Source organism: Capsicum annuum, chromosome 12 (genome assembly GCF_002878395.1).
Source record: "Capsicum annuum cultivar UCD-10X-F1 chromosome 12, UCD10Xv1.1, whole genome shotgun sequence".
Classification (NCBI taxonomy): domain Eukaryota; kingdom Viridiplantae; phylum Streptophyta; class Magnoliopsida; order Solanales; family Solanaceae; genus Capsicum; species Capsicum annuum.
Genome location: NC_061122.1, coordinates 169,442,507 through 169,455,463, shown reverse-complemented (window position 1 = coordinate 169,455,463; position 12,957 = coordinate 169,442,507).

Below are 12,957 nucleotides of genomic sequence, written 5' to 3'. Positions count from 1 at the left end.
ACTTATATGGTTATGGTTTAGTTGGTTTGGCTATTGGTTAGGTTAGGATGGTTAGGTCGGTCTTGGTAATAGACCTATCCCAGAGTTTGTAAATTGGATAGTTACGATATCTTGTTATATGCTTAAAATTCAGCCAACTCAAGGTAGGCGGCTAGAGATTGGGTTGGGTGGTGGTGGTGGTCTTCGATCCAGGTCGGACTTGGGATGACCATTACAATAAGGCCCCGGGTTGGTTCAGGTCAAGTTGGTATCAGAGCTTTAGGTTTATGGTCAATTGGGAGTCCACAAAGTCGTGTCTAGTAAGTCTCTTTTAGGGATGTGTAGTGCACCACACTCATTAGACAGAGGTTGTAGGACATTAAGGAATGTTTCACTTTCTTGGTATTCTATTTTCAAGCTTAGAGTCTAAGTCCTTGAATATCCTTTAATCCTTGTTTATTCATTTTTCAGATCATGCCTAAATGATCTGGAACACAAGAAAATCCTTTTGTCCCATCTGGGGATGATATTTATGGAGTACGCTCTACACCTAGAGTTCGCACTCTATCTTATGGTCTTATCCCTAATGGTTCTAGAGTTCCTTCGGTTGCTACTAGTCCTACTCAAGGTGAGGTGACTAATGTAGAATTTTGTTAGTTGATTCATACTATCACTCAATTGGTTGCTACTCAAGTTGAGCGAGATGCATCTGGTGTTCTATCCATTGAGGCCATCATGGTTGGACAGTTCATGAAAATGAATCCTTCTACTTTTACTGGTGTGAAGATGGAGGAGGATCCTTAAGACTTCTAGGATATAATGGAAAAGATATTTAGAGTGATGCAGGCCACTAATGTGGAAGGGGTAAATTTTGCAGCTTATCAGCTCAAAGATATTGTGTACCAATAGTCGAGGAGTGGGATAGGAATAAAGGTGATGTAGAGGAGTTATCTTTCTAAGAGACCTTTTCTTATGCCTTTTTGGATTGCCTCTTTCCTCAGGAGCTGATGGAAGCAAAGATGGAGGAGTTTGTGAATCTTAAGTAGGGAAAAATATTTGTCAAAAAGTACTCCTTGAAATTTCATCAGCTGTCAAGGTATACTCCAGATTTGATGGTTGATATGAGGGCGAGGATGAGAAAGTTCACTTCTAGGCTATCTCAAGATTCGATCTTTAAAAGAAAGACTGCTTTATTGATTAAGGATGAGGATATTTTGAGATTTGTTGTTTACATACAGCAGGTAGGAGATGAAAAGAGGAAACAGGTAGAGTTTGGGGAAAGGCAGTGTAAGAGGAGCAGGTTATCTGAGCAAGGTGGTGCTCAGTATTAGGGTGGTCGGGATGGCGGCAAATGATCAAAGAAGAAGTGGGGAAGTTCTAGTTCCTTGTCTACTTCTAGCGCTCCTTACTCGAAGTAGTCGAGTGATAGACGTCAGTAAGGTGGTGATAACTTTCGGGCATAGGGTGCCCAATCTAAGGATAGTAGGGCACAGTTGGCTTTTTCGTGTCCTCTTTTCCAGTTCTATAGTCATCTTAGTCGGGGTTTTGTGATAAAGGGAGGGACAGATGTTTAAATATGGCCAGCCAGGCCATATGCTCAGAAACTGTCTGATTGATAAGGGTGCTTGGGGAGAGGTCAAAGCTCTGGTTACTTTATTTTCTGCTCCTGCACCTAGTGGTGCTACTTCTGTATTTGCTACTATTTTTGGTACCGATACTGGCTAGAATAGGTTGTACACTCTTGTATCTCTGCGAAAATCTGAGGCATCACCTGATGTCGTGATTGGTACGTTACAATTTTTTTCTCAGGATTTGTATTGTCTGCTTGATCAGGGGTCCACTCATTCCTATGTGACCCCATATGTGGTTATGTGTCTTGTTTTTTATCCTGTGGTTATTTTGGGTTCTATTTTGTTTCTACCTTGGTAGGTGACTTGGCTATTTTCTAAAAAAGTCTATAGGGAGTTGTGGTATCTGTTAGTTGATAATACTCAACTCACTCCCATAATTAGGGGTGAGGCGATCATTGTCAAGTAACTCAATTTAAATTAGGGTCGAATCTCAAGGAGTGAAATTATAGACTTCAAACCTTATGAATGCTCAAATTACTAAGAGATTACCCAAAATGCTTAACAAAAATGACATGTAAAATGAAATGGGGGGATTTGTTTGGAAAATTTTCTCAACACACTTAAACAAGTACTTGATAAATGAAACTATTATTTAGAATTCAAGGTTTGGGGGAAATTATGGGATTATGTCGACCTAGAGATAATGCATGTGGGTTGGTGTTTGAGCATCATTAAATTTATTTGTTAACCGTAGGATAGTCTAGGTCGAAGTTCATTGGGGTCAATCTTTCAACAAAATCAAAATGATTTCACCCGTTGGCTCTTTCGAGCACTTAACAAGTGTACAAATTTTCATAACCACCCAAGACCTCAATCAAGCATCCCTATTTCTAGGATGATACTTTTTACATGGTTTACACTCCTAACATACTTATTTCTAAGATTGAAAAAGGTAGTAAACCATAGGCTCAATTGTCCACCATTGTTTTGTCCCTCTATAACCCTCTTTCGAGAATGTTATGGGTTACTTAATATTCACTTTCATACCTTTTTCAAGGATGATAAAGGGTTCTTAGAGTTTGGAGCTTTCACCCATCAAACCCATTTGGAGATTTAGAGTTTTCACCCATCAAATTCCAACCTGTAAGCTCAAGCAATGGTGGAATCCATATTCAACAACTAAAATCCATGCAAACACAACAATACCCACACATAATTACATCCTATTTCAACATAATTACAAGACTAAATTATTTAGATACTCATGAAGAAAGTAAAGTAAGATATACCATAAGGATTATCCAATGCATTCATTCTTCACAAAAAGTCTAAGAAATTTAGCCTTCAAAGTTAATTACACACTTGCCCAAGATTAGGGTTTCAAGTCTTGAATTCCAAAATATCTTATGAGCTAAGCTATTCTAAAGAGTAAAGGGTTTTAGCTTAAATATGGCTTGGGATGCATCCATGTGCTTTTACAGATCTACCCCTAGGTATATTTTTGCTTGCCCATAATCGCACACGACTTGTCCGCGACAGCGACCATGCAATCACAGTTTTTTGCCGCGACCGTAATGCTCTAACCTTCTTAATTAACCACGACCATGAATAGAGGACCACGGTTGCGGTAATCGAGGATGATGTAGTCCAGGTCTTCAACTGCACTCTTTTTTGCTCTCTTTTTATTATTTTTAGCTCCAATCTAGATCTTTTGGTCTCCTCGGCTTTAATTCCTGCAAAGAGTGGATATTAGTTCATATATCAATAGATTTTGTCTCATTTATTCATTCAAAATAGGGTAATGTGCACGAGAAATGAGTGAAAATGATGGTAAACTTACCACTCATCATTGGTAGCAATCAGACCTTGGTAGATCTGTTTGAGCTGGATATGGTAGATTTCAACGTTATTATGGGGATGGATTGGTTACACTATTGTTATGTGTCCTTAGATTATCGAATCTGTAAGGTTGTCTTTAGGTTCCCTAGTGAACCGATTATAGAGTGGAAGGGTGGTTCCCTAGCTCCTAGGAGGAGGTTTATTTCTTATCTTAGAGATCAGAGATTAATCTCCAAAGACTGTCTTTATCACTTAGTTTGGGTTAAAGATTCTAACTCTAAGGGTCCTACTTTTCACTCAATTCTGGTGGTAAATGAGTTTCCTAAGGTTTTTCTGGATAATCTTCTTGGTGTTCGTCCAGATAGGGAAATCGAGTTTGGTATTGGTTTAGTTCTAGACACTCATCCAATATCTATTCCTCATAATAGAATGGCTCCAGATGAGTTGATAAAACTCAAGAAACAAGTTAAGTATCTTCTAGATAAGGGGTTTATTCATCCTAGTGTATCCCCGTGATGTGCACCGATGTTGTTCGTGCGTAAGAAGAATGGTTTCCTTCGGATGTCTATCGACTATCGATAGTTGAATAAGGTAACGGTCAAGAACAAGTATCCTCTTTTAAGGATAAATGACTTATTTGATCAATTTCAAGGTGCCAAGTTCTTTTCTAAGATAGACCTTAGGTCCGGGTATCATCAGCTTAAGATTAGGGAGGAGAATATCCCTAAGATAGATTTTCATATGCGGTATAGGCACTTTGAATTCTTGGTTGTGTCAATTGGCTTGACTAATGCCCTGGCGGCATTTATGAATTTGATGAATAGGGTTTTCAGGCCGTTCTTGGATCTTGTTGTCAATGTGTTTATTGATGACATCTTGGTGTATTCTAAAAGTAAGATGGATTATGCCAATCACCTATGTGTGGTATTGCAAACCTTGAAAGAACAACAGTTGTATGCCAAGTTCTCCAAGTGTGAGTTTTGGTTGAACGTTGTAACTTTCTTGGGTCATATTATTTCTATTGAGGATATCATGGTGGATCCTCAAAAGGTTGTGGTGGTGAAAAGGTGTCCTAGACCTACGACTCTAACCGACATTAGGAACTTCTTAGGTTTGGCTAGGTATTATAGGAGGTTTGTGAAAAAGTTTTCTTCGATAGTTGCTCCTTTGACTAAGTTAACTCAGAAGAAAGTAAATTTTTCTTAGTCAAAAGAGTGCGAGGAAAGTTTTGAGAAGCTTAAGGATAAGCTAACTTCGGCTCTGATTTTGACATTGCCTAAAAGTAATGTTGGGTTTGTGATTTATTATGATGCATCTAGGGTGGGACTTGGTTGTGTTTTGATACAACATAGAAAGGTGATTGGTTGTGCTTCCAGGCAGTTGAAGGTGCATGAAAAGAACTATCCTACTCATGACTTGGAGTTGTTGGCAGTGGTTTTTGCTTTAAAATATGTCAACACTATTTGTATGGAGTGCACATAGATATCTTTTCTGATTATAAGAGTCTGCAGTATGCGTTCACTCAGAAAAAGCTAAATCTCGGGCAAAGGAGATGGTTGAAGCTTCTAGAGGACTATGATATGACTCTTCACCATCATCCAAGTAAGGCTAATGTTATTGTTGATGCTCTTAGCAGGTTATTCATGGAGAGTTTAGCTCATGTGGATAAGGAGAAGCGGGAATTGGGGAAGGATATTCACCACTTAGCTAATCTTAGAGTTCGTCTTTTAGACTGCGAGAAAGTGGCTAGATCATCTCTCTGTGCAGAGATTAAGAAAAAGCAAGTGCTAGATCCTATCTTGATGAAAATCAAGAGTGATGTAGGTGGGAAAAAGGTAATGGTATTTGAAATAAGTAGTGACGGTACTTTACGGCAGTAAGGGAGGTTGTATGTTCCTAACATCGATGGGTTGCGAGAAAGGATCTTGGTTGAGGCGCATAAATCGTGCTATGTTGTTCATCCTGGTTCCAAAAATATGTATCATGATCTCAAAGAGATATATTGGTGGAATGGTATGAAAAGTGACGTGACTGATTTTGTAGCCAAGTGCATGGTGTGTCAATAATTTAAAGTTGAGCACATGAGGCCTGGAAGGTTGTATCAAGAAATTAATTTACTCAGATAAAAATGGGAGGTGATCAATATGTATTTCATTACCGGTCTTTCTCAGTCGCGAAACCAATTTAATTCGATTTGGGTCATCGTGGATAGAATGAAGAAGTCTGCTTACTTTTTTCCAGTAAGGACTACCTTTTCGGTGAAGGATTATGCAAAGTTGTATCTTTAGGAGGTTTTCAAGCTGTATGGGGTACCTATTTTGATTATCTCTAATCGTGGTACACAGTTTTCATCTTATTTCTGGTGGTTTTTTCAGAGAGAATTGGGTTCTAAGGTGAGTCTAAGTACTGCTTTTCATAGAGGATGGGCAAACGAAGAGGACTATTCAGACATTGAAGGATATGCTTCGGTCATGTATGATTAATTATGGTGACAGTTGGGTTGAGCATCTACCTTTGGTAGAGTTTTCTTACAACAATAGTTATCATTATAGTATTGGTATGGCCCCTTTTGAGGCATTGTATAGTAGGAGGTGTAGATCTCCTATTGGATGGTTTGAGTTAGGTGGGCGGACATGTTTGGTCCAAATTTGGTTTATCAGGCTATGAAAATGGTGAAGGTGATTCGGGATAGCCTTAAGGCTGCCCAAAGTCACCAAAAGTCCTATGCAGGTAGAAGGCATAGAGATTTGGAGTTTGAGGTTGGGGACAAGGTGTTCCTAAAGGTATCTCCCATAAAAAGAGTGATGCAATTTGGTAAGAAGGGGAAGCTCAATCCTCAATTTATTGGTCCTTATGTGATTTTATGGAGGGTTGGTAATGTGGCTTATGAATTGGAGTTTCCTTATTGTTTGAGCTCCATTCATCTGGGATTTCATATCTCCATGTTGAGACAGTGTCTTGGTGATCCTTCTTCGGTGGTTCTTTTGGAGGGCTTAGGTATCTCAAATCCTCTATCTTATGAAGAGGTTCTAGTTGAGATCTTGGATAGGCAGGTTCGTCAGTTGCGGACCAAGGATGTGGCCTCAATTAAGGTTCTATGGTGGAATCATAAGGTGAAATAGGCTACATAGGAAGGGGAGGACATGAAGTCCAAGTATCCGCATCTGTTTTTTGCTCCTGGGATTAGTGCAGAAGGTACGTGTTCTTGAACACATCTTTATTTTCTAAGTTTGTTAAAGGAAAGATTAATATCTTTTCATCTGTGTTTCCTAACTTGGTTAAAGGTTGGATTGATATTTGATAATTCAAATGAATCGTGCTTGTGGTTACCCTACCTTGTCCGTCATTCGGGGATGAATGTTCCTAGTAGGGGAGACTGAAACACCCTGGGTTCCGGGCCTTTGGAGAATTTTTTGGACTTTTGGTCTCTGGATAGGATACGACTAGGGGAACGACTCATACACTGGGATACGAGTGGTATAGGTTAGGCATATGTTGACCAGTGTTGGTTGGTGGGTTGGATTTGGTTTCTGGAATAGATACTACTCGGGTAGTAGGAGTCATACTGACGGATACGGGTTGTTTGGTTACTTCACTTAGTCTTAGATTGGGTAACTTAAGTTGTATTTGAGTACGAGTGGCTCATCATAAGCCGTAAGCCAGGGTATGAGTCGCACCATGGACTCGTATGGTGGTTAGTGTTCAATCCTCTTGGGATTCTGTTCTTCCAGGGATACAGATCATGGGTACTAATCGTATATGGGGATACGACATGGTTTGGGGTAAGTCATACCTTGGACAGTGTTGGATCCAAGAGAAAGGGCCTTGGGTACGAGTGGTGGGTACCACTCGTATTAGAGGGTACGACTAGATCGGATAGTCGTACCCACCTAACGGGATTTCTGGGAGTTTAAGTGAGGGAAATCTGGATATTTCTCCACTTAACCTAATAAGTCCTCACGAATTATATTCCTATTGGGAGGTTATTTGCCCTATAATTCTATTCATTAACACTTAGAAACTTCTCCTAAACACTCTATAATTCTCTCTAAAGCTTTTGGGTAAGGGAGGGCTAGGGTTTCATCTTAAGGATTAATTTGGGGCTTGTGTTGGTGATTTCTCTCCATCATTTTCTTGGTTTAAGGCATGTTCTCTTCCCTCATTGTTAGTTCCAACTAAAGGCATGGTTTTATACAATGTTTTCATGGTTTGATTATTGTATGATTTTGGATTTTCAAATATAATTTGGGGGATTTGGTTATAAATGCTTGGTTATGATTTTCCCATGTTTTAATTATGCTTTAATGGTGGTTTTGGATAATTGGTTGCATGGGAATGGTTATTTGGTAATTAGCTTTGGTTTTGGAAATACTGTGCCCCTAATGTGTTTGATAAAATATCTATGGGAATGTTTTCATTACATTGTTGGATGTTTATGGAACTTATGCATGGTTTAAACTTGGTGGTGGAACCCTAAATGGTTAAATGGTTAGGAATGGTTTAAATGGAATGGTTTGGTGGTCACGGTTATGGTTAATTGGACTCTTTGTAGGATACAATGGAATCTCCTAAGTAAACATGTTAATGAACAACTTGTGGGGTACATAGGACTCCCCCAAGTAACTTAATAATGGAACACTTATGGGGTACATAGTACTCCCCAAGTTAACTTGGTAAATTGGTACACAGGAATCTTTTTACCTTAAAAGATTTGGCTAAGGACAATATTTGCAAGTTATAGTCAGTATGATGATACCTCTACTCATAGCCTAGGTAATTAATAAATGGAATAATGGATTGGATGGTTGGAAATGATTTTAATTAGGAAATAATGGCAGGGTGTGAAATCTAACCGTGAAAGTGGGAGTTCCATGAATGAACACTGGAAACTCATGTTTGTCGACATGAAGGATAGGGCATGGCGACCCTTTCTTAATACTATGAGGTACGCAGGAATCCTCTAAGTACATTATACATATGTATCATGGAGGGTGGGGGTACTTGGGAATCCCTTACTCTTATGGTATCTCCAATTTGTACGGCTACACGCATCGGGGCCTATTCAGGGGGTTACACTGGACCCATATAGCCCGTGGGTGGATAAGGATGGTTAAGCTTCACATACCCAGGTTAATGGCTTTAAGTGCATGCTAACATGGTTATATATATATATATATACATGTTAACGTTCCTTTACTGATTGGCATTATTTTATCCTTATCCTGAGTTCATGTTAGCGTTCACCCACTAATCCGTCTTCGGGTGGTTGTATCCCCACGTGATGCAGGAACTAGCCATTCTACTCCTCCTTCTTAGCTATGGGACATTCAGGATCAGCTACTGGATTAAAGTGGTGAGCTTTCATCTTTCTGGAAGGCTCCAGTTCATGGATGTTATTTTATACTTTGGTTTATTTATGGATATTGGTTTTGGCTATGGTTGGGGGCATGTCCCAATCGGATTTTTATATTATTTTGGTCAGAGGCTTTTGTGGAACTACTATAGGTTTGTATAGGCGGGATCAGTATTGGTCTCAGCCTTAGCATTGTTATTGGTATTGGGGCTGATACAGTAGGAGTAAATTTCTCACTGTTCCAACCTCTTTCATTTTGGAATTATATATAATTATTATGGAACTCATATGGTTACGGTTTGGTTGGTTTTGCTATTGGTTGGATTCGTACCAGTGTAAATTGGATAGTTACGTTATCTTGTTATATGCTCAAAAGTAAGCCAACTCAGGACAGGCGGCTGGAGGTTGGGTTGGGTAACGGGGGTGGTCTTCGGTCCCGAACTTAGGATGCCTATTACGACAAGGCCTCGGGTCAGGTCCGGTCAGGTCAGAATCAGTAACCAATCTGTCACAAATTATCCATAACGATGATCACAACAATACTAATAACAATATCAATGACAACAGGAGTAATTGGCTAGTCCGGACAACCAATACCTAGCCAAGCCTTTCATGTACCCCCACCACCCCAGCCTCAGAAGGTTCAATCAACATACAACATACCACAAAGGCATAATCATCATCAATACCTATGAAAACCCCATAAGGATGATAGATATAGGCAATTACTAGTGATAGATGATGTGCATGCAAGAATGAATGCAAAATATATAACCAAATCACCATCATCATTTGAACTTGAATGGGTATATAATCAGTATCACAATCATCCTCTGGCCCTTCCAGGTATATAAATGTATCATCACAATCATCCTCTGACCTTGTCGGGTGTATAAGCATATCGGTATAATCATCCTCCGACCTTGTCAGGTATATAAGTGTATCTTCATAATCATCCTCTGGCCTTGTTGGGTATACAAGCATATCATCATCATCCCCCCTTGCCGGGTATCTAAGCATATCATTATCATCATCAACACGTATATATACATCAATACTATAATCCGCCATTAGGTTTTACTCATAATTTATATCATCAATACAACATCTTCCTCCATTCCATACTGGGGAAATGTGTATATAGATATATAATAGGTGCATGAACTTAAGCCGTGACTAAAAAGGGTATAATTCGTAAATTTATTGTCCAGAGTGAACTTCGAGACTAAATCATTATAAAAGTGTAGAAAGGATCATAATCTCTCACGGCCGGATTAATTAGTAGTACAAATCATAGTCTGAAATCTGTCTCGGTCAAATCTTTAAAACATCATTATTAATCTCTTACACATAAGTTATCATTAAGACAAGCAGTTATTGTTATGAAGGAATCCATTTTTAAGGTGAAAAGTAGGATTTAACCCTTATTTAGAAAAAATAATAATAAGATCATATTTTAGCTAGAATCGCATTATTTACCAATTTAATAATCATGAATGTACCGAATCTATAAATGCCGTCATCAGTATTCAAATAGTGGAACCATCAGCATCAATATATTCATAAACTACAATCACATCCTTTACAAGGATAAACACTTCCTGGATGTCCAACATATATCATAACACGGCCTTGGGCCCAATAATGTGTTCGAAATAGTTACAAAATCATAATCACGGTCTTAGGCCCACATACGTATTCGAAACTCATATCAATAATCATATTTGTAAGTCATCTCATATATATAAGCCATAGCATAACTTTGAGGCATATCATCTCTATAGGCTATCAATCTTATCTATCAGGCATATCGTATCTGTAGCCATACATCATCTCTATGAGGCATCTCACATCTAGGAGGCATAATATAAATAAAATATCTCACATCTAGAAAGCATAATATTAATAAGGCATAGCTCACAACTATAAGGCATATCACATCTATAAGGCACCTCATATCTATAGGCCATATACCATAACTATGTCTATGCCTATATTATTAAGCATGTCAATAAACCATATCATAAATCAAGTCCGAAAGTCATATCATAGCTACAAGCCCTTAATCATAATCTGAAAAAACCATCATCATTCACCAAGTCACTAAATAAACTTATACCAAAGGCTCAATAGTCTCAACTATGCCTAACATATGTAAATAAGTCCACTGGGGCTAACACGAGTCTTAGCCAAAGATTGGCCGGAAAAACTCACTTCTAATCCTTGAATTTCATATTTTGTCAAATTCTATTCCGAACTAGGCTAAGGTATCTATATTGATTTCTAGATGGTATATAAGCCATAATTAGCTCTAAGATAGGAATTCCACCTAGAACATGAGCAATAAATTCAACTTCACCTATTTAACGTTTTCAGGATCACTATAATCCAAATAAGGTTAAGCATACTAACCACGTTTTGAACAATTAAGCCACATTCCAAACCTAGCATCATATCATATCCATACTAGAATTAGCTCAATCTATGAAGAAGACAGTAGGATCCAAGAAATATAACAAGTATTCCTCCTTACGGGTCAAATCCCTCATCAAATCCTCAAACTTAAATAATTAAGGCTAAGTCACGATGTGCTACTCATAATCAATCTTAGCATTCTCATTCACATGCGATATATAACACGCATCACCTTACGAAAAAAGGTAGACAGAAGTCTACCTGGAAGCCAAACCACAAATCCTTAAGTCCACAAAACGTCTGTCTTCACTCCAAGACCTCGAAATGCTGCTATGCTATCAAAATCGTAATCTAGGCGGTATTAGGAGTAAAACAAGACCCATATTGTCATATTAAAAATTGGGTCAAGAACGGGCCTGCGAGGCCCGCTAATGGAATCCAAAAATTAAAACTGTTATAAGATCCCTCGAAGGACAAGGAAGTTGTGTTCAAAAGTTGAGCACAAACGAAATACAATTCGTGTCTCAAATCAACCCGTAAAGTTTAAAAATTCAAAGCCCTAATTTCTAAGAATTTATCAAGAAATTGAAGAAAACTTACCATGAATTCGAAGAAAAATCACAGAATAATTGATAACCAAGTTCCCCCAAATCAACTACAAACTTAATCCCAAGCCTTGCCTCTCTTTTAGGGTTTTGGCTCTCGAGATATGGATAAAAAATGGGTTAATTCGTGACATAAGGGGTTTATTTATACCCAGACCAGGTAATCTGAAATTATTATTACGGCCAGCGGGTGTGTGATCGCACCAACTTGGCAACTGCACATCGTGTCACGATCGTCGCTCCTCTCCGCGATCGCGCTATCTTGCCTGCCAAGCATACCGCGATCGCAATCCTTGGCTGGTGATCGTCGTGCACCAACTGACAGCAGTGAACTTAAAAATTCCAAGTCCCCATCAAGCCTTTGGAATTCATTCGAAATCCTGTATAAGCAAACAAACTATATAACCACAATAAATTCGACGTTTCAAACTCAATGGCACAATCGGATTTTCCATCTAAGGTTGTTTCGACCAAATGTAGATTCCACACCCCAAATTTTCAATTTCTCAACTTTCCGACCAATCAATTGAAATGAGTCAGGTGTATCAGGACTTAAACCAAAGGTCTACCTAGCCTAAAGTCGACATTTTGGAGCTACTAGCGCAGTCAGAATTTCATCTAAGGCCATCTACTAGGAGTTTCGGTCCGAGACAAAATCTTAACCAGCGAAAGCTCCAAAACAAGAAAATGAGCCTAAAATTCAAACGAATTGTCCGATCATCGAACCGATAGTTCCAATAAGTCATAAATGATCGCCGTTGTGGAAAGACTTGAAACACCAAAAATGCACGCAAATCAAGAAAATGACCTGGAGAGATTACAAGAAACTAATATTATTTAATGAATATGCCGATAGCAGACATCAAATAAAAGTTGCACACCTATATTATATACAAAAGCTGCAAGAATACATTCTGAAAGAAGCCGGATGATAGATATCATATTGTGAAGTCTAAAATCCACGTGTTTACTTGTCATAAGACGTAGCATCTGCCAAATAAAGTAAAGCACAGAAATTTGGAGAGAACAATGAGATAAGAATCTGCCATAAGTGTAAAATCATAAACCCTATCACTTAATAGATGTAATTATTTGTTAACCCTTTTTCATAGAAACTATAGCAGGATGCTGTCAGTGTTCAGGGGCGCGTAAAGCGATTAAAGCGGGAAAAAACGATAAAGCCCTACTTTGCTTA